The 18,439-nt window shown below is 39.6% G+C and overlaps 1 protein-coding gene and 1 long non-coding RNA gene across 9 annotated transcripts in view; one reads left to right on the top strand and one right to left on the bottom strand.

Moving 5' to 3' along the window:
* The window catches only part of LOC140425211 (G patch domain-containing protein 2-like), a 398,136-nt gene that overhangs the window by 94,225 nt on the left and 285,472 nt on the right, over positions 1-18,439 (top strand). The window lies entirely within an intron of this gene.
* Positions 3,744-18,439, bottom strand: part of LOC140425243 (uncharacterized) — a 42,791-nt gene continuing 28,095 nt past the window's right edge. Inside the window, exon 5 of the long non-coding RNA XR_011947797.1 lies at positions 3,744-4,364. This is a non-coding gene — a long non-coding RNA (uncharacterized lncRNA). The remainder of the gene's footprint in view (positions 4,365-18,439) is intronic.

Genomic DNA, 18,439 nt, shown 5'->3' with positions numbered 1-18,439 from the left:
GGGCATTGGATTTTAAGCACAGCTTGGCAAGCAGTTGAGGTCACTGCTTTATTTATTGACAGTAGAATGTTGGTCTCAGAAGCCTGGAGCGTACAGCCTTTGTTGTAACTACATCTCTTTTGTACTGGCGTATCTCCATCTTGGAACCCAGCAAAGCCAATCATTAGTTGTGGTTTTAACATGTGCTATTGCAGACTAGTGTTTGGTGTTAGCATACTGCAGTACATGCAGGAACCAAAGCCAGCTATTCACTGGCTTCATATCTCATGGATACGGAGCCTACTGGCTGAGCATTAAAAAAGCCCCAATACTCATGCTGTGAAGTTCCCTCTTCAGCTGTCAGTTCTTGCCTTTCTTTGATATGATATGACTTAATCCAGCAGCTACAACTTCTCCATTTGCAGGCTTTGGCTGTGAACAGATCCATTGACCATGTGGCAGCTATTTATACATCATAAGCCGTATACTGTTAAATCTAAGTAATAAAGATTCCTGTGTCCACTGCTTATTAAAGACAGATTGAATGGGCTGCCTGAGATTAACCCCTGTGATGCCTTTTAGAATGTCTTTAACAATAATATGATTTTGAATTGTGACAAAAATAATATTTGTTTTCTACATATAAGACTAGTGACTCATATTTAGCTTAAAGGTACAACAATCATTTGTACTGGCTGCAGCTAGCTGGAAGCTGTGACTTGGAGCAGGTTACAACTGATGGGAAAATCTATTCGCTAAATTGATTGCAATAATGAAAAGTCCAAGTTTAAAGTTTGGTAACCATTCTTCAAGGGGAAATAATAATTTTTTAAAATATGGATCCACTTTAAATGTTGCAAACTTCAAATCTGAACTCTGATAACTGTTTTCTTCAAAAGGAACAATGGCACAGTAGAATGTTTCTGGATTGGTAATCGAGAGGACCGCCTAAAGCTCCGAAGGCATAAATTTACATCCCTCCACAGCAGTTGGAAGAATTTAAATTCAATTAATTAAGAAGTCTGGAATTAAAAAGTTAGAATCAGTAATTATGATCATGAAACTATTAGATTGTTGTAAAAATCCACCTGATTCAGTAATGTGAAATCTGACATCTTTACCTGGCTTGGCCTACATGTGATTCCAGACGTACAACAATGTGGTTGACTCTTAACTGTCCTCTGAAATGGGCTAGCAAGCCACTACGTTGTATCAAACTAACCAAACATCGAATAAGGCCAGATGGACCACCTCAAATCGATCTGTACACCACAAATATCAACGATAAACCCTACAAACCTCTCCTCATTAACATCTGGAAACTTGTACCAGAATTGAGAGAAATGTCACGTAGACTGGTCGAGCGACAATCTGACTTAGTCAGGCTCTTGAATCATACCTTACGGCCAACGTCTCAGATGCTTTCATCACCACACATGGGTATATCTTATCAGATCAGCATAGCAGACCCACCAGAGGTGGCCACACAGTGGTTACAGTTCGTATGGAATGTCCCTGGGAACCACCATTGACTCCAGATTCTATGAAGCATCAGGTCAAACAGGCAAAAAAAAACCCTGCTGATTGCCACCTCTCACCTCCCTCTGTATCCTTGGATGCATTGCATCTAGTTCTGATGTCTCTCCCTCAGCAATCTACATGTCGTAGGTGCATCTGCCCATGGCAGTATTGGTAGTTGTGACCACAGTCCTTGTGAAGGCATAACCCATATTCCCTCTGAGGGCATCTTCTATTGTATTGTATGGCACTGCCATTGCTAAATGGGATGGATTCAGAAAAAAATCTAGCAGCTGGATATCTATGAGGCACTGAATGAACCATCAGCAGTAGCAGAATTGTATTCCACCACTATCTATAACCTCATGACCTAGTATATCTCTCACTCTACCATTACTACTAAGCAGGTAACCAATGCTGGTTTAATCAGGAGTGAAGAAGAGCATACCTAAAAATTAGATGCCAACCTAGTGAAGATACAATGAAGGACTTGCATGCAGGCTAAACATTGAAGCAGCATGCTGTAGACAAAGGAAAGTGATCCCACAACAAAAGGGTCAGATCAGCACTCTTCATTCCTATTTAATCATGAATGGTAGGGGACAATTAAAGAACTAACTGGAGAAGGATGCTCTGAAAATATCCCCATCTACAACAATGGGTGAGCCCAGCTTGTCAGTGCAAACATCAAGCTGAAGAATTAGTAACCATCTTTAGCCACAAATGGCAAGCTGATGATCCATCTTTGCCTCTTCCTGCTGACCCCTGTATACAGATGCCACTCCAGCCAATTTAATATCCACATGATATTAAAAAATGGTTCAAGGCAATGGATACCACAAAGGTTAAAAGCCCTGACAACATTTCAGCTGTAGTGCTGAAAACCTGTGTTCCAGATCTAGCCACACCCCTAAAACTGTTCCAGTAGTGTGACAAATTTTCTGCAGGAGCATTCAAAAAGCTCAACACCTTCAGATTAAAGAAGTTTGATTGCTCGGCCCCTCATCTAATGCCTTAAATGCGCACCACTGATAAATAGTGGCAGTTGTGTGTACCGATACAAGATGCATTGCAGCAACTCATCAAGGCTCCTTCAATAACACTGCCCAAACCGGGTGACCTCTGCCACATAGAAGTGCAAGGTCAACACCTCAATTTGCAAGTTCTCCCCCTAGTCACGCACCATCTTGTCATGGATCTATATCGCTGTTCTTTCAATATTACAACGTCAAAATCCTGGAACTCCCTAACAGCACTTTGGGTGTTCCTACACCACATGAACTGCAGCAGTTCAGGAAGGTGGCTTACCATCACCTTTTAGTCACACAAATATACACTCCTTGACAGATTAGTTTAATATTTCTGTGAATAATAGGTGATCTAAAACTATTGTGCCAGACTTGGTTTGGTGGTGGCAGTGGTATCCCTCACTTCTGTATTAGAATGTTGTAGTTTCCATCCCAGAGGCTTGAGCACATAATCTAGGATGGCACTCTAGTGAGAGTGTGCTGCACTGTTGGAGATGCTGTATTTCAAATGCAATTTTAATTGCTGCCCCTGTCTATCCTCTCCATTCAAAAAAAAAAAACAGGCAGAGTTCTTGTGGTATTTGGGTCACTCTTTATACCCCTCAGCCATCATCCAAAATAGATGATATGACCATTTATCTAATTACTGTTTGTGGGAGTTTGCAAATTGGCTGCTGCATTTCTTTTTCTTTACTCTTTTATTTTTCTTTATTGTTGCATGAGATGTAGATCTTGACATCCTGATTGCTCTTGAACTGAGTTGTTGCTGGGCCATTTCAGAGGATAATTAAATGGGCCTGGGTAAGAATGGCAGATTTCCTTCCCTAAAGGACATTTGTGAACCAGATGGGTTTTTACAACAATTGATGTTAATTTCATGCGCACCACTCCTGAGACTAGGTTTATAATTCCAGATTTATTGATTGAATTTAAATTCCAGCAGCTGCTATGGCGGAATTTGAACCCATGTCCCCAGCACTTTAGCCTGGGCCTCTGGATTACTAGTCCAGTGACATTGCCACTAGGCCAATGTCTCCCCAAACATGAATGTTCATACATCACAATAATGACTACACTTCAAAAGAACTTCAAAAATAAAGTGATTTGAGCCTTCTGAGATTATAAAAGGTGCTATATAAATGCAAGTTCTTTTAATTTTGAAATCATCTATTTTTATTTTGAATTGCAGGTGTTGAATATACTCAAAAAGCTATCTCATAGGGTGGAAAAAAATTAGCAGGGATCGTTCTGGCCCCCTGCCAATTTCCTAGTCACTAATGCAGGCTTTATGTGGTGAAATATATTTTCATTTGGCTAATAACCTGGTGAAAAAGTACTATGTCACAGCATCATTGTATTTAATGGGTTGACTGATGAACTTCAAATCTGGCTAATAAATTTTCTGACTGGCTAATTTTATGACTAGTAATGAAAAAGATGCAGCTCTGTCCTGAAGTGGAAATATAAAACAAAGAGGGGTATTTAGTATAGTGTGGAATGCAAGTACTTTGTCTAATTTAAAAAAAAAAAAAAAAATTCAAAAAAATCACAATTGTCCTTTTCACCTTTAGGAACTGTGTTCAATTGCAGCCCTATCGTAGAGGACAATATTTTGTTACTCCGTTGCTGTCTCTCATAGCTCGTTACTATTCTCCAGTAAGGGGTGTTTGCTGTATGATAACGTGGTTGGAAATGGACTTTTGCCCACAACACAGTTTTGTTTTTATATTCAGCATAGTGGCCCACATTCAACGTTTGCACATGTATAGTTCAAGGTGGAAATTCGGAAGTTGCTGACTCGTTGCCCCTGCTCCTCCAGATCCTTTGCATTCCTGGTACCTGAAAAAGAGACAGTGCATTCAAATCATGGGAGGGTGTAGATTTGTCGTATTTAATGTGATAACTCTTTACTTGGCACGCCAGAAACGTTCCCATTCAAGCATAAGTGAATTTTTAATGATGTGGAGATGCCGGCGTTGGACTGGGGTGAGCACAGTACGAAGTCTTACAACACCAGGTTAAAGTCCAACAGGTTTGTTTCGATGTCACTAGCTTTCGGAGCGCTGCTCCTTCCTCAGGTGAATGAAGAGGTATGTTCCAGAAACACATATATAGACAAATTCAAAGATGCCAAACAATGCTTGGAATGCGACCATTAGCAGGTGATTAAATCTTTACAGATCCAGAGATAGGTTAAAGAGGTGTGAATTACATCAAGCCAGGACAGTTGGTAGGATTTCGCAGTGGTGGGGGATGAATGTAATGTGACATGAATCCCAGGTCCCGGTTGAGGCCGCACTCATGTGTGCGGAACTTGGCTATAAGTTTCTGCTCGGCGATTCTGCGTTGTTGCGCGTCCTGAAGGCCGCCTTGGAGAACGCTTACCCGGAGATCAGAGGCTGAATGCCCTTGACTGCTGAAGTGTTCTCCGACTGGAAGGGAACATTCCTGCCTGGTGATTGTTGCGCGATGTCCGTTCATTCGTTGTCGCAGGGTCTGCATGGTCTCGCCAATGTACCACGCTTCCGGACATCCTTTCCTGCAGCGTATGAGTTGGACAACGTTTGTCTATATATGTGTTTCTGGAACATACCTCTTCATTCACCTGAGGAAGGAGCAGCGCTCCGAAAGCTAGTGACATCGAAACAAACCTGTTGGACTTTAACCTGGTGTTGTAAGACTTCGTACTGAATTTTTAATGGCACGATAAGCCTTAAATACTGCCAAACAACCTCTCTGGCATTGAGAACTTTCCTTTAAAAGTGGAGTCTTAGGGCAGCACGGTGGCGCAGTGGTAGCACTGCAGTCTCACGGCGTCGAGGTCCCAGGTTCGATTCCGGCTCTGGGTCACTGTCCGTGTGGAGTTTGCACGTTCTCCCCGTGTTTGCGTGGGTTTCGCCCTCCCAACCCAAAGATGTGCAAGGTAGGTGGATTGAACACGCTAAATTGCCCCTTAATTGGAAAAAATTGGGTACTCTTTTAAAAAAAATATATATATATATATATTTTTTTTTAAAATGGAGTCTTATTCCTTCAGATTTTAATTAATATTGGCAACTTCCCCCTGTCTTAATCCCAGCTTTCTTTCTCTTTTCATTTTACTTTCGGTAGCTAATAAGATATGAATTAAATATTCTTATATCTCCTGTTTTAGACGCTGAGTGTCACAGTAAGGATTCCTCACACAGGTCCCAGATCCCTTCTTGAGAGCAGCTAACTGTTTGGCTCCATCAACGCAAGTTCCAGTGCAAAAGCCCACAGAAAGTTGTAGAAAAGTGTGAATGTAATAGCCGCATCACCCATTCACTATTGACCACAAAATCTAACCCATTGACTGCATACGATTGGGGTGGGAGGAATATTGCTCTGAGCTTAAAATTTAAGTCTGTGATGCAAGGAACTGTCCGTATACAATTTTGTGGATGTTTTATTATGCTGTTACCTGGCTAGAAGCTAGGATTATTCTCTGAGAACAGAGAAAGTTCAGGAAAAATGTAATGGAGTCATTGAAAACCATAAAGAGCTTCAGAGAGTAAATAAGGAGAAATCTCCTTTCCACTGGTGCAAGGAAGGGTCAGTAACTACAGGACTCCAATTCAGTGCAATTGCACTTATGCTAAAGAACTAAAGGTGAGATGAGAATTTTTTTAACACAGCAAGTTATTACGATCTGGAAAGCATTGCCTGAAAGGGTGAGTGGAGGAAAATTCAGTGGTAACTTTCAAAAGAAAATTGGATCAATAATTGAAGGGGAGAAGTTGCATGGCTGTAGGGAAAGTGCATAGGAATGAGATTAATATAATAGCTTTTTCAAAGAGCTGGCACATGAAAGATGGACTGAATGACGTCCTGTTCTGTAGGATCCATAATTCTACATTTTGTCTTTTTTTATATTTCACTTCATTTGGTATAAATATAGAATTCGGAAAATGTATGTTCCAATGGAATTATTATTCAAACTGTGTCTGTAATAACTTAATAGAATATTGCATCCTGTGATTTCAATAAAATACTGAAAAGGATGAGCAAGAAATGCTATTGCTTGGATCACGATTTCTGGAGGGCACAATGGGATTGATACATTGTAACTAAGCACTTAGGTTAGGTTTGTATTCACAAAGAAGTTTGAGTCCATTGAGTAAATAAAATGTACAGTCTCTCTGTACATTAAAGAATGCAGCATCCACAATCTTTAGCAGAACTGTAATGTGAAGGAATTAATTTGACAGCTGCTTTGTGAGGACTGAGGTAGTGGAAACTTTTTTTTTCATGAGACTCAACTGTCACTGTGCCATGACATATCAGCTTTCAGAGCTGGCTCTCTATGTAGCATGGCAAGAATTCAAGTAACCACATGGGAATGGCATCTGAGGGTCAGCAGACATTGTTTCATTTTATTACGATGCAGCTAAAATTACCTCCCAACAGATAAACTTCCTGTTTGCACGCTGAGGCCAGATCTTTCGGATCATTTTTCTCTTCACTTAAACACTTTGATTTTCAAAAGTGATTTATTGCTGAATGAAAGCACATGGACATCACAGTTCAGTCACTGATCCAGCATCTATTTATACAACAGAGATGCCATAGTATGTAGTTTCTCCTAATTTTACCAGCTTCAATTAGCATGATTAAGTTATTTCTGGAAAAGTGTACATAAGTATTTTAATTCCCTTTTCTAAAACAGCACTTTGGTGTGTGCTTCTTGAGGAAGGTAGCTGTGTTGTTGGAAATGGTGATGTTCATGTATGTTAGCATTGCATTTCTGAAAATAAGCAAATGAAGGAAACACGTGTGAAACATTTTTGTGGGCATAGTTTACTTCAGAACTATTAACCTTGTCCCTAAACCAAGGAAGGAACTTTATTCACACAGCTACTGTTTAATCAAAGTAACCTTTGACAACCAAGGAGTTAAAATTGTCTCCCAATCTATCTTGATAATCATCTTGCAAAGATCCAAGGAGTTTCCTTTAATGAAATCAATACCAAAGGCTTTAGCTTTGACAGGTGCTGTGAATCCAGTGGAATCTCATTATTACAAACCTCTCATTACGACAAACTTCCCTGAACACCCTCTCCTGAGTTCGGTGCAAGTTCCATGAAAGCTCATGAGGAGTTCAACCTCGATAAAGTGAATTCCTTGCCGAGAGGAATGTTTTAGTCATTCCCCTCAATGCTGCACTCGTAGCACTGTTGCTTTTGTAGTTATCTTTAATGTGTATTGAACTCCAAATTTCTGAATGTAATTCAAGTCATTTTCCTAGTGTGTCATAAAAATACACAATTACATTTCAAAATCAGTTCAGAATATTTTTAGCTGCCCGGAAGCAATCGACATGTTTATAAGGTACTCAATTTAATATATTTATTTCGCATTATTTAACAGTGTTGAGCAATGTAATTTTGATTATTCATACTTCACTCTTTCTTCAATGTTTGGCTTAAAATTGTTTTGGTGTAATAATACTGAAATTATGTCTCAATGTTATTGAGATATTGATTTAATTATGCGAGTGGTTTCAAAATATGTTTTTAGTTTAATCCTTTATGAACAAAATATATTTTGAAAAATATTTTTTTCCAAACAAGTCTTTCATCACAACAAAAAAAAATACAAATCCCAACTCTGTACTATACCAAAGGTACACTCACACAATCCCCTCTCCCTTCATCCTCCCCATACAGAAAATAGAACCGTAATAAAAAATAAAAATCCCCCCCCCCCCCCCCCCCGCAAATAGCTGATGGTAAGCAGCTCCGTAAAAAAGGAGATTGCCACCTCGAGTTGAACCCTTCCACCATCCCCTTCATGGTATACTTGAACTTCTCAAAGGGCAAAAATTCCATCAGATCCCCCAACCAAGTCAAGGCCTTGGGCTGCATCGGGGACCTCCACCCAAGCAGAACACACCTCCGGGCTATTAGCGAGGCGAAGGCTAGGACATCTGCCCTTCTCCCCGTCTGCAGCACCGACGACTCCGATACTCCAAAAATAGCCACCAACGGGTATGGCTCCAGCTGAATGCCCCAAATTCCTGATATTGTATCAAAAAAGGACACCCAGAAATTAACAAGCTTGGGGCAAGACCAAATCATGTGCGTGTGATTCACCAGCACCCAGTGCACCACTCACACCTATCCTCCACACCTGAGAATAACCCACTTTTATATGCCCTGTGCACCATCTTGAACTGGATTCGGTTTAACCTCACACATGAGGAGGTGAAGCTGACCCTCTGAAGAGCCTCACTCCACACTCCCCCCTCAAAGAGCAAACCCAACTCACCCTCCCACTTCCTCTTTACTTCCTCCAATGATGCCTGCTCTGACACAAACATCTGCCCATAGACATCCAAAATCTTACTCTCCCCTAACTCAGCCAAGGTCAGGGCTCTGTCCATAAGCGAAGGTGACGGTACCAGGAGAAATGAAGGAAGCTTCTTGCATAAAAAATGGCACACCTGAAATTACCTGAATGCACTCCCTTTCGGGAGCTTGAACATCTCTAGCAACTCGTCGAGGCCGACGAACCTACACTCCAGAAACATGTCCCTAAACCTCTCCAGTCCCTCCCTCTCCTATGCCCTAAACGATAAATCTAAGCCAGATGGCACAAACCTATGGTTCCTGCAAATCAGAGCAATCAAGTGACATGGAAACCGGTTTAAAATGCTGCCTAAACTGATTCCAAATCCTCAAAGTGGCTATCACCACCGGGCTCGAAGACAATCTGGCAGGTGAAAACGAGAGTTCATAAACAAAATATGATAATATTGAGTTAGTTAGAAAATTTAAAAAGCAAAAAAAATGAATTACAATATTAAAATGCACTTTTTCCTTGGTGTTGTATTCTTTTGCATTTCCTTTTGATTTACGTGAGTGAATCAGATATGTTCATGAGCATATATTTGTATAAACTCTCTTAGCTACAGTATTTTCAGCAATCGAAAGATAAACTGTTGCCCCTGATGGTATTGAAATGCAAGCGCTTTGCATCAAGGGTAAAAATGCTTCATAAAATAACTGAAAATAGATTATTATAAGCTTCACTTGTGATTTATGATGCTTTCTTGGTAAAATGAGAATCTGAGCAAATGCTGCATGCCACACATTTCTGAATAGGCCCTGGCTACCATCCTCTGATCTATGCAGAATTAATGTCTCTGCGAGCAAACCTTTTGATGGTGCATATGTGCTAAGTGCATGGATTTGCTGCTCCAGTTTGAACATTTCTTAAATTAAAATGTATTGCCCCTTCTAGATCTATTGATTTACACATTGCTGTGTCAATATTAACTCCAACAATTTTTCCAATAACTAATAAGGATCTGCCAGTGCGGCTTGACTTCATCAGTGTGTGGCTAAATTCGCACAGCAGTATTTTGCTTGTCTTTATGTTCCAGTTTCTGGGGTATTTTTCCTATACATTTTCCCATTTGCTTGTTAAAATAAAATGCTCGGACATCAGAGTCTTAAAAATTAAACCTTGCATATGAAGTAGGATAGGTAATCTTGCTCGGTGGGGGTGGTGGCAGTTTATATTTGGCAAGAGCACTTTGAAAATGAGCATATCTTATTTTCAAACCGTAACAATTTACTATTATTATAAATAGTTGTTTGAGATTAACATTGCCAACTTCATCAGTTAAGAAACCAACCATAAATCATTCAAAACCGAGTTTTTCTAAATGATTTAGAATTGATTTTTTTTTTGTGTTCAAATTCTAACATTCTCTTCTTAGAGTTTGAAGAAAAAAATACTTTATCAGTTTCAATGTAAACATGCTGTTTTTACAATTTAAGGAATATAATTGATATTCTATTGACTTCAAGTATGATGCTGCGTAAATGGAAACTGCCTTTTTTAGGAAAATAATTTGTAGCAGACTTGTGGTACTTGAGGGTTAGGTTTTATCTGCCTTTTTATATTTGATTGTAGAAATATCAGAAATATTATGAAAAATTAAGGTTAGGGCAATCTGATTCAATGGAGCCGTCTTCAGTACAATCTTAGTTGCCAAAGAAAAAGTTTATTTCTGTTAGTATTACACTTAAACAGTTATCTTGGTTTTCATTAACAGTTGCGTTTAAAATGCAGAATCTACTTTCTGACACTAGATGCCACTGGTTCACTTGCAGTCGGGATGCATTTATCTACAAATATTTAGTAAGTCTTAATTTGGTCCTCTCCGTTCTGGTAACTGCAGGTCTGGTTATATTTTTGCTTTATCTGCTCTTACCTATTAAAATTAGTAACTCACTATGATATCATAGTGTTTTATGTGACACTGAAAGTGATTTTAGACAGGACCTGACAGCAGGTACCCTGAGTGAGTTGCAGTCCTAGGGTAGGTGTGGCCGCTTGCCTAAGTGTTTCCTTATTCTGTCCTTCTGTTGATGTATGGCCAATTTCCCTTTGTTGATGTGTCTCCATAAGCGAGAGCTACACACTCCTGCTTCCTGGACTAAACTAGGTTCCAAGGGGTGCTGTTGGAGGCAGAACCATTTATTTTTAACAGCATCCAGGAACTTTGGAGAAATTGTTGGTACTTTTGGGAAGTGTATATTTCCTCACACACCAAAGCATGGTTTACTTGTTTTTGTCTTGGGTTTTCTTCCTTTTTGTGGCAATTTTCAATTTTAGCTTCTCTCATTTATTCCATCCATTCTTACATTTTGATTTCCCAGTCCTTTGATTATTGCATTTGGTGGAAGGTTATTCTACTGATTAATTGATTTCATATCAATGCCACTTCCCTTGATTAGTATATGTCTAGGTCATTTACCCATCCAGTGTTGCCTGGGTGCTTGTGTTTGCTCTAGACGTCTGAGAGATGGAGCCTTCCTACTATGTAAAGCCATTCTATTCCTTAAATTGATAATATCGTGGTTAAATGTCATACAAAGTCTAGGAATACCCATTTTCCTTGATACTCTCTGACAGACTTGTTTCAAGATTAGGAGTGGGTATTGGACCTAAAAATGTGGAAATTGGACAGGAGTGGAAATCCCATATTTTCCACTGTTATATCAAACTCCAGTTACAGAATGCAATCATTCACTCCAGTGTATGGCTGCTGGTGGCTTTGCAGTTATTCTTAATTATTTATTAAAGTCAGATTGTCAATTTTTTACTGAATTCTGAGTAATTATCTTTGATCTAAGCTTGGTTGAGACAGCAGAAACGTACTTCAATTAGATTAGGAAGGCAAATGGAATGATGTTTATTGCAAGGGGAAGCTTTTTGACAGTTATATATATTGGTGAGATCATATCTGCAGTGCTGTGTACACTGGTCTCCTTAATTAAGAAATAATATAATTGCAATAGAAGCAGTTCAATGAACATTCACTTGACTAATTTCTGATATTAAAAAGTTATCACAGAATCTCTACAATGCCAAAGAAGGCCATTCAGCCTCTCGAGTCTGCACTGACCCTCTGAACGAGCAAACTATCTAGGCCCAATCTCCCACCCTATTTCCATAACCCCACCTAGGGGCAATTTAGCCTAGCCAATCCACCTAACCTGCAAATCTTTGGTCTGTGGGAGGAAACTGGAGCACCAGGGGAAACCCACGCAGACACTTGGAGAAAGTGACACAGTCACCCGAGGTCAGAATTGAACCCGGATCTCGGGCACTGTGCTGCAGCAGTTTTAACCACTGTTCCACCGTGCTTATCTTATGAGGAAAACTAGGACAGGTTGGGCCTGTATCTAGTGAAGGTGAGAAGAAAGAGGTGGTCTCAGTGAAACATACAAGATCGTGAGGGGACTTGAGGGGTTGGATGCAGAGAGGATGATTCCCCTCGTGGGAAAAACTAAAACCTGGGGTCACAGTTTAAAAATAAGGGATATTCTGTTTAAGAGAGAGATGAGAGGAATTTTTTTCTGAGGGTCCTTGGGCTGTGGAACTCTCTTCCCCAGTGAGTAGTGGAGGCTGGTCCACTAAAATTTAGAAGGCTGAGTTAGATAGATCCTTGATTGACAAGGGAATCAAAAGGTACAGGGAGGTAGACAGAAATGGCAGAGTAGGCGCTAAGGCCCAAATGGCTGGCTCTTGCTCCCCCATAGGATTCCTGCATCAATCTTTGTGAAACCTTTTCCTCATCTATCCAGGTTTGTTCTACAGCATATAAGATTTTTATTTGCTATATGTCCTTTGAAAAGACAAATATCTAAACGCAGAATTGTTTGTACTTATAAAAACTTTTTGCCACAAAATATTCCCTGATTTATGGGATTTGTTGTACTTTAATTTTATTTATATTCAGACCATTGAAACGTTGGATACATTAAAATAATTGGCACACAAACTCATTACTCAGCAGTCAAAAATGTACCTATGACATGATGCAAATTAGTTTATGCAATAGTGCCAAGAAATCCAATGGATCACCAAGAATTATCAGCGACCGGAAGTCCTGAAATATACACTCAACAAAAGTCTGATACCCACTTTTTCCACTGTTATCTCTATGAATTTTTTAAATCAATTACTAGCCCAAGTCAAAGCCCATCTCATGGGGCAAAATCAGAAAACTATGAATTCTGTTTGTAAGGCCTTGTCACTTTTCCCAAGTTTATTATTTATGCATCTGTTCTTGTGACAAACCTCAAATTAATAATCCACCATCTTCACTCTCCCTTGGTATATTTCGAAGAGGGAGGTATAAACAGTTTGTGGAAGTTATTAACTTGCCTTCAAGTTAGATTTCTTTGATTGTGGATGAAGTTATTCTTGCTCAGACTAATCTTTTCAGCCCATTCTTTCTCTGACAAGCTGGGAATTTCATGAAAAAAATCCACAGTGCATTAGTAGTGTTATCCTTGAATGATGTCTCAATGAAAAAAGCATGCAGAATTTGTCTGCAAATGTTGTGGTGTGGGAACAGGGCAGGATCTTCAAGGCTACTTTGAGCAAAATGCTTGATCAGACACTGCCCCTCTAATCGCCCTGTTTTGCCAATGTCTTTAATTTGTGAGGAATAAATCTGAGTTGAATTCATTTTCCTGATTATACATTTTCCTCTTACAAGTACCCTCCCATGAATTGGCAACCTGGTTCATACCACTATCTTAAATCAAAAATAAAATGATTTAATAGGAAACTTCTAAAGAATGCATTTTTGCATTATTGAGAAATGACCTCCATCAATGCAAGTTAGACTGGCAAACTGCTATTTTAATTATTATTTATTTTAGTACAGAAAATAGATTTATTTCTATGCTTTCCCTAATGCTGTGTAGTATAAATCACTAGCACTTCATGATCATTCCTATGAACTGTTCAACCCAAGAATACATAATAGCCTGTTGAAACTCCTGAGCCCCAAGGAAAACATTGCTTGATTGACAGCTCCTGCTCTCTAATTTATGCTGTCAATTTCACAATGTTTATTTATACAGGATAAAGAAGTTTCAAGTGCTTGCAATTTCTGCAATTGATACTTCAAAACGTCTGAATGATTGAGCCATGAACCTCAACTTTTTGGGAAGCTGGCCTGATTCCATGTCTATCCCCACAGTGGAGCCGGCCAGGTCAGGAGTGCATGGTGCAGGCATGACCTGAATCAACCTGCACCCTTAAAAGGCACAAAACCCCTGGAATGGGGTCAGAAATCCCAGAAGCTGGACTCGCCCAGCATTACTGGTGGGCTACCAAGACATCTATACTTGGTAAAAGTCCATCCCATGGTTTTTTGAAACAATATAAATTATAGGTGGTAGGTATAGTGAAAAAGCCTGAATTCAGGCGTGACATTAGCATCTGCTTCAAAGTGACAGAACAAATCAAATTCTCTTTTTATTACCTTATAATTTCAGGATTCTTATTAATATCTTGGAATCCCATGCTACATTTGAATCTGTTTTGGTCTGAAAACTAAAACCTAATAGTTTACCAGTGATCCAACAAAAATAATTGCAATGAGATTGCTGCTCTTATCATAACTTAAAGTGCTGTGAATTGAGTCATAGTGGGGAAAAAAAATTAAAAGGCATATGAGTGTATTTTCCAATGAGGTACTTTAGTCATTTCTGAAAGGTGTGAGCACGAGAGATGCAATGTTAATTTCATTGCAGGACACCAGGAAGGTTTGATTTTTGACATCTTTAGTATATTTTCCAGTATTCTGCTGTTGAAGCCAGAAATGATGTGGAATGCATTAGATTGCAAGGTGAATCGGGAAGATGCGTCTACTGAAAGTAAATTAGAAATTTACAAATCTGGCACAGCAAGACTTTGCTTTATGATGCCTTTCGTTTTTTTTAATATAAATTTAGTGTACCAATGACTTTTTTCCAATTTAAGGGGCAATTTAGCGTGGCCAATCCACCTCATAGAATCATAGAATTTACAGTGCAGAAGGAGGCCATTCGGCCCATCGAGTCTGCACCGGCTCTTTGAAAGAGCACCCTACCCAAGCCCACACCTCCACCCTATCCCCATAACCCAGTAACAACATCCAACACTAAGGGCAATTTTGGACACGAAGGGCAATTTAGCATGGCCAATCCACCTAACCTGCACATCTTTGGACTGTGGGAGGAAACCGGAGCACCCGGAGGAAACCCACGCACACACTGGGAGAACGTGCAGACTCCGCACAGACAGTGACCCAGAGCCGGGATCGAACCTGGGACCTCGGTGCCGTGAGGCAGCAATGCGAACCACTGCACCACCGTACTGCCTTATGATGCCTTTCATGAAGACATCAATTGGATGGACCCATGAGTGAAAAAGCTAACCCTCCCTAAAGGGCATTAGTGAACCAGGTGTTTTTTACAACAATCAATAATTTCACGGTCACTTTATTTCCCAGATTAATAATTTAATTTAAATTGCACCCACTGCCATTGTGGGATTAGAACTCATTTCCCCAGAGCATTCGCCTTGGCCTCTGGGTTATGAGTCGAGTGATATTACCACTTCACCACCATACCCCCATAAACCTGTAAATAAACTGTATCAGTCTATTCCCTTTATCTCTATGCTTTTTATTCCCCACAAAATCCAATAAAATTAGTGAAGGACAACTTGTTTGTCGTTTGTCTCTGCTGACGTTTCATGGTTTAGTCCATGCTTTTCTAAGTGCTCATTGATTTTATCGTGCATTTTAAAGGTTTGCGCAAAGCCGAGGCAAACTTCTCTGTAAATTTACCAATTATTCAATTTTGTGTTTAAAAGGAAGCTATATTAACATGTATCTTTGCTGGTAGCTATTACACTGTTACAGCCTCGCCCTCTGTAAAAGTTAAGTCAAAATACTTTCTTGTATCTTGGCTATTCTGCTCTGTTGTCACAGAAAGCTTTCCATCATCTCAGTGACCCCACCTTTTTATGTGCGAATGAAAGCTCTTGTCATTTCAATGATGTTGACCATCAAAATTTGTTTAATATTCCGACTGAACCTTTGTCATCTCCTTTTTTGCTCCCTTCTATTTCTGAACTTTCTACGGTGTCCTGTATATTTTTAATGTGTGTTTCTTGCTCTAATCCACTCACTCCCAAATACATCTCATTTACTCCTGAGGAATAAAGAAATGACTTGCATTTATATACCTTCCATGACCTCCGAGCATCCAAAAGGCTTCACAGAATATGAAGTATTTTTGTAGTGTATTCACTGTTGTCATGTAGTTGTTACTGGGCATAGCAAAGTCATACAAACAACCATGGAATAATGACCATATAAACCTGTTCTCGAGATGTTTTAGTAACACAAGTCCAGATTCTGTTCTTAACCTGACTGGAGAAGGGCAGTGTAAAACTCTATTGATTTAACATCATGTGAAATGTATCTTCACTGCTTGTCATTGAAAAAGTATTCAGAGGAATGGTTGGATTTCTTGAACCCTTTGTAAATGTATGTAGAGCTTAAGATCATAAGAAATATCAACATCCTGGGTGTTACCATTGATCAGAAACTGAACAGGGCCAGCCATATAAATACTGTGGCTACGATAGCAGGTCAGGGGCTGAAATTCTGTAACAAGTAACTCGCCTCCTTTCTCCCCAAAGCTTGTCTACTATCTACAAAATACAGGTCAGGAGTGTGACGGATGAGTGCAGCTCCAACAACACTCAAGAAGCTTGACACCATCAAGGACTTGAAAAAGGTGGCTCACCTCCACCTTCTCAAGCAAAATTACGAATGGGCAAGAATTGCTGGCTTAGTCAGTGGCACCTACATCCTGTGAACGAACATTAAAAATGTAAGAGCAGGATCAGACCATATGGCCAGTTGAACCTGCTTAACCATTCAATATGATCATGGCTGTTTTTTAGCTTCAGATCCAATTTTATACCTGTTCCTTTTATTCTTGAGTTTTGTGAGAGACTGAAAATCTGTCTTTGTCAGCTTTAAAAATATTCAATGATGGAACATCAACAACCCTTTGAGGTAGAGAATTCAAAAGTTTCACAACCCTTTGAGTGAAGATATTTCCCCTCATCCTAATCCTAAATGACTGGCTCCTGATCCTGAGACTTTTCTCTCGATTTCTTGATTGCCAGCCAGGGGAAACAACCTCTCAGCACCCACACTGTTAAGCCCCTTCAGAATTTTGAATGTTTCGAAGAGCTGACCTCTCAATCTTCTAAATGCTAAAAAATATTGACCCAATTTACTCAGTCTGTCATCATAGCTCAATCCTTGCATCCCAGGGACCAATCTAGTGAACCTTTGCAGTACTGTGTTCAGTGCAAGTATATCCTTCCTTCTACATGGAGACCAAAATTGCACACCGTATTCAAGTGTTGTCTCATCAAAGCCCTGTACAACTTTATCAAGACTTCCTTATTCTTCTACTTCAACCCTCTTGCAATAGAAGCCAAGATGCTATTTGACTTCCTAATTGCTTGCTACATTTGCATGCTAACTTTCTGTGTTCCTTGAACAAGTAAACTCAAGTCTCTCTAAATATCAACATTTACAAGTTTCATGCCTTTTAAAATAATGTAGTTTTTCAATTCTTGCTGCCAAAATGATAAACCTCACTCTCCCACACATTATCCTCCATCTTCCACTTTGTTACCCACTCGTTTAACCCTTGTCTATATCTCTTAGCAATCTCTTTTTTTCCTCCCCACAGCTTGTCATCTTACCTAGTTTCGTATCATCATAAAATCTAGATATATTACTCTTTTTCTCTTCATCTAAGTCATTGCCTTATGACACTCGACTAGCCATTGCCTGCCAACCTGAAAACACCTCATTTACCCCTACTCTTTGCTTCGTGTCCATTGACTAATGCTCTGTACATAATATATTGCACCCCAACTCCATGAGCCCTTATTTTGCTCTGTACATAATGGGGGCGATTCTCCCAAATGGAGCCCAAGTGTTCGCGCCGTCGTGAACGCCGTCGCGTTTTACGACGGCGCGAACCGGGCCCGGGTACGACCTATTCTGTCCTCCACAGGGGGCCAGCACTATCTCTACTGCTATCTCTTTTCGGATACTAGGTTGTGCGCCATCAGATCTTGGGGATTTGTCAGATTTTGGACTGTTAAGTTTCTTTTTCTCTGCTGATATTAATTTCCTCACTATTTTTAGCCCCGAAGTTACCCTCTATTTTTGGTATGTAATTTTTTTATTTGTTGTCAAATCACAAAAAATATTTGTTCAATTTGCATATTTCCTCACTATTTTTAGCCTCTGGTATGTAATTTGTGTCTTTTACTGTGAAAACAGACAAAAATATTTGTTCAATGTCTCTGCCATTTCCTCATTCCCCATGATAATTCTCCTATCTCTGCTTCCAAGGGGCCAACATTTACTTTAACTACTCTCTTCCTTTTTATAAACTTGTAAAATCTCTTACAATCTGTTTTTATATACCTGGCTAAATTACTGTCGTTCTACTTGTCCTTTTATTTCAAAATGTTGTTGGCCCTCTGCTGGTTTC

The sequence above is a fragment of the Scyliorhinus torazame genome, chromosome 1 (assembly GCF_047496885.1).
Source record: "Scyliorhinus torazame isolate Kashiwa2021f chromosome 1, sScyTor2.1, whole genome shotgun sequence".
In the NCBI taxonomy this organism is placed as follows: Eukaryota; Metazoa; Chordata; class Chondrichthyes; order Carcharhiniformes; family Scyliorhinidae; genus Scyliorhinus; species Scyliorhinus torazame.
Note: the sequence above shows the minus strand (reverse complement) of the source record. Positions and strands in the feature narration are given on the sequence as shown.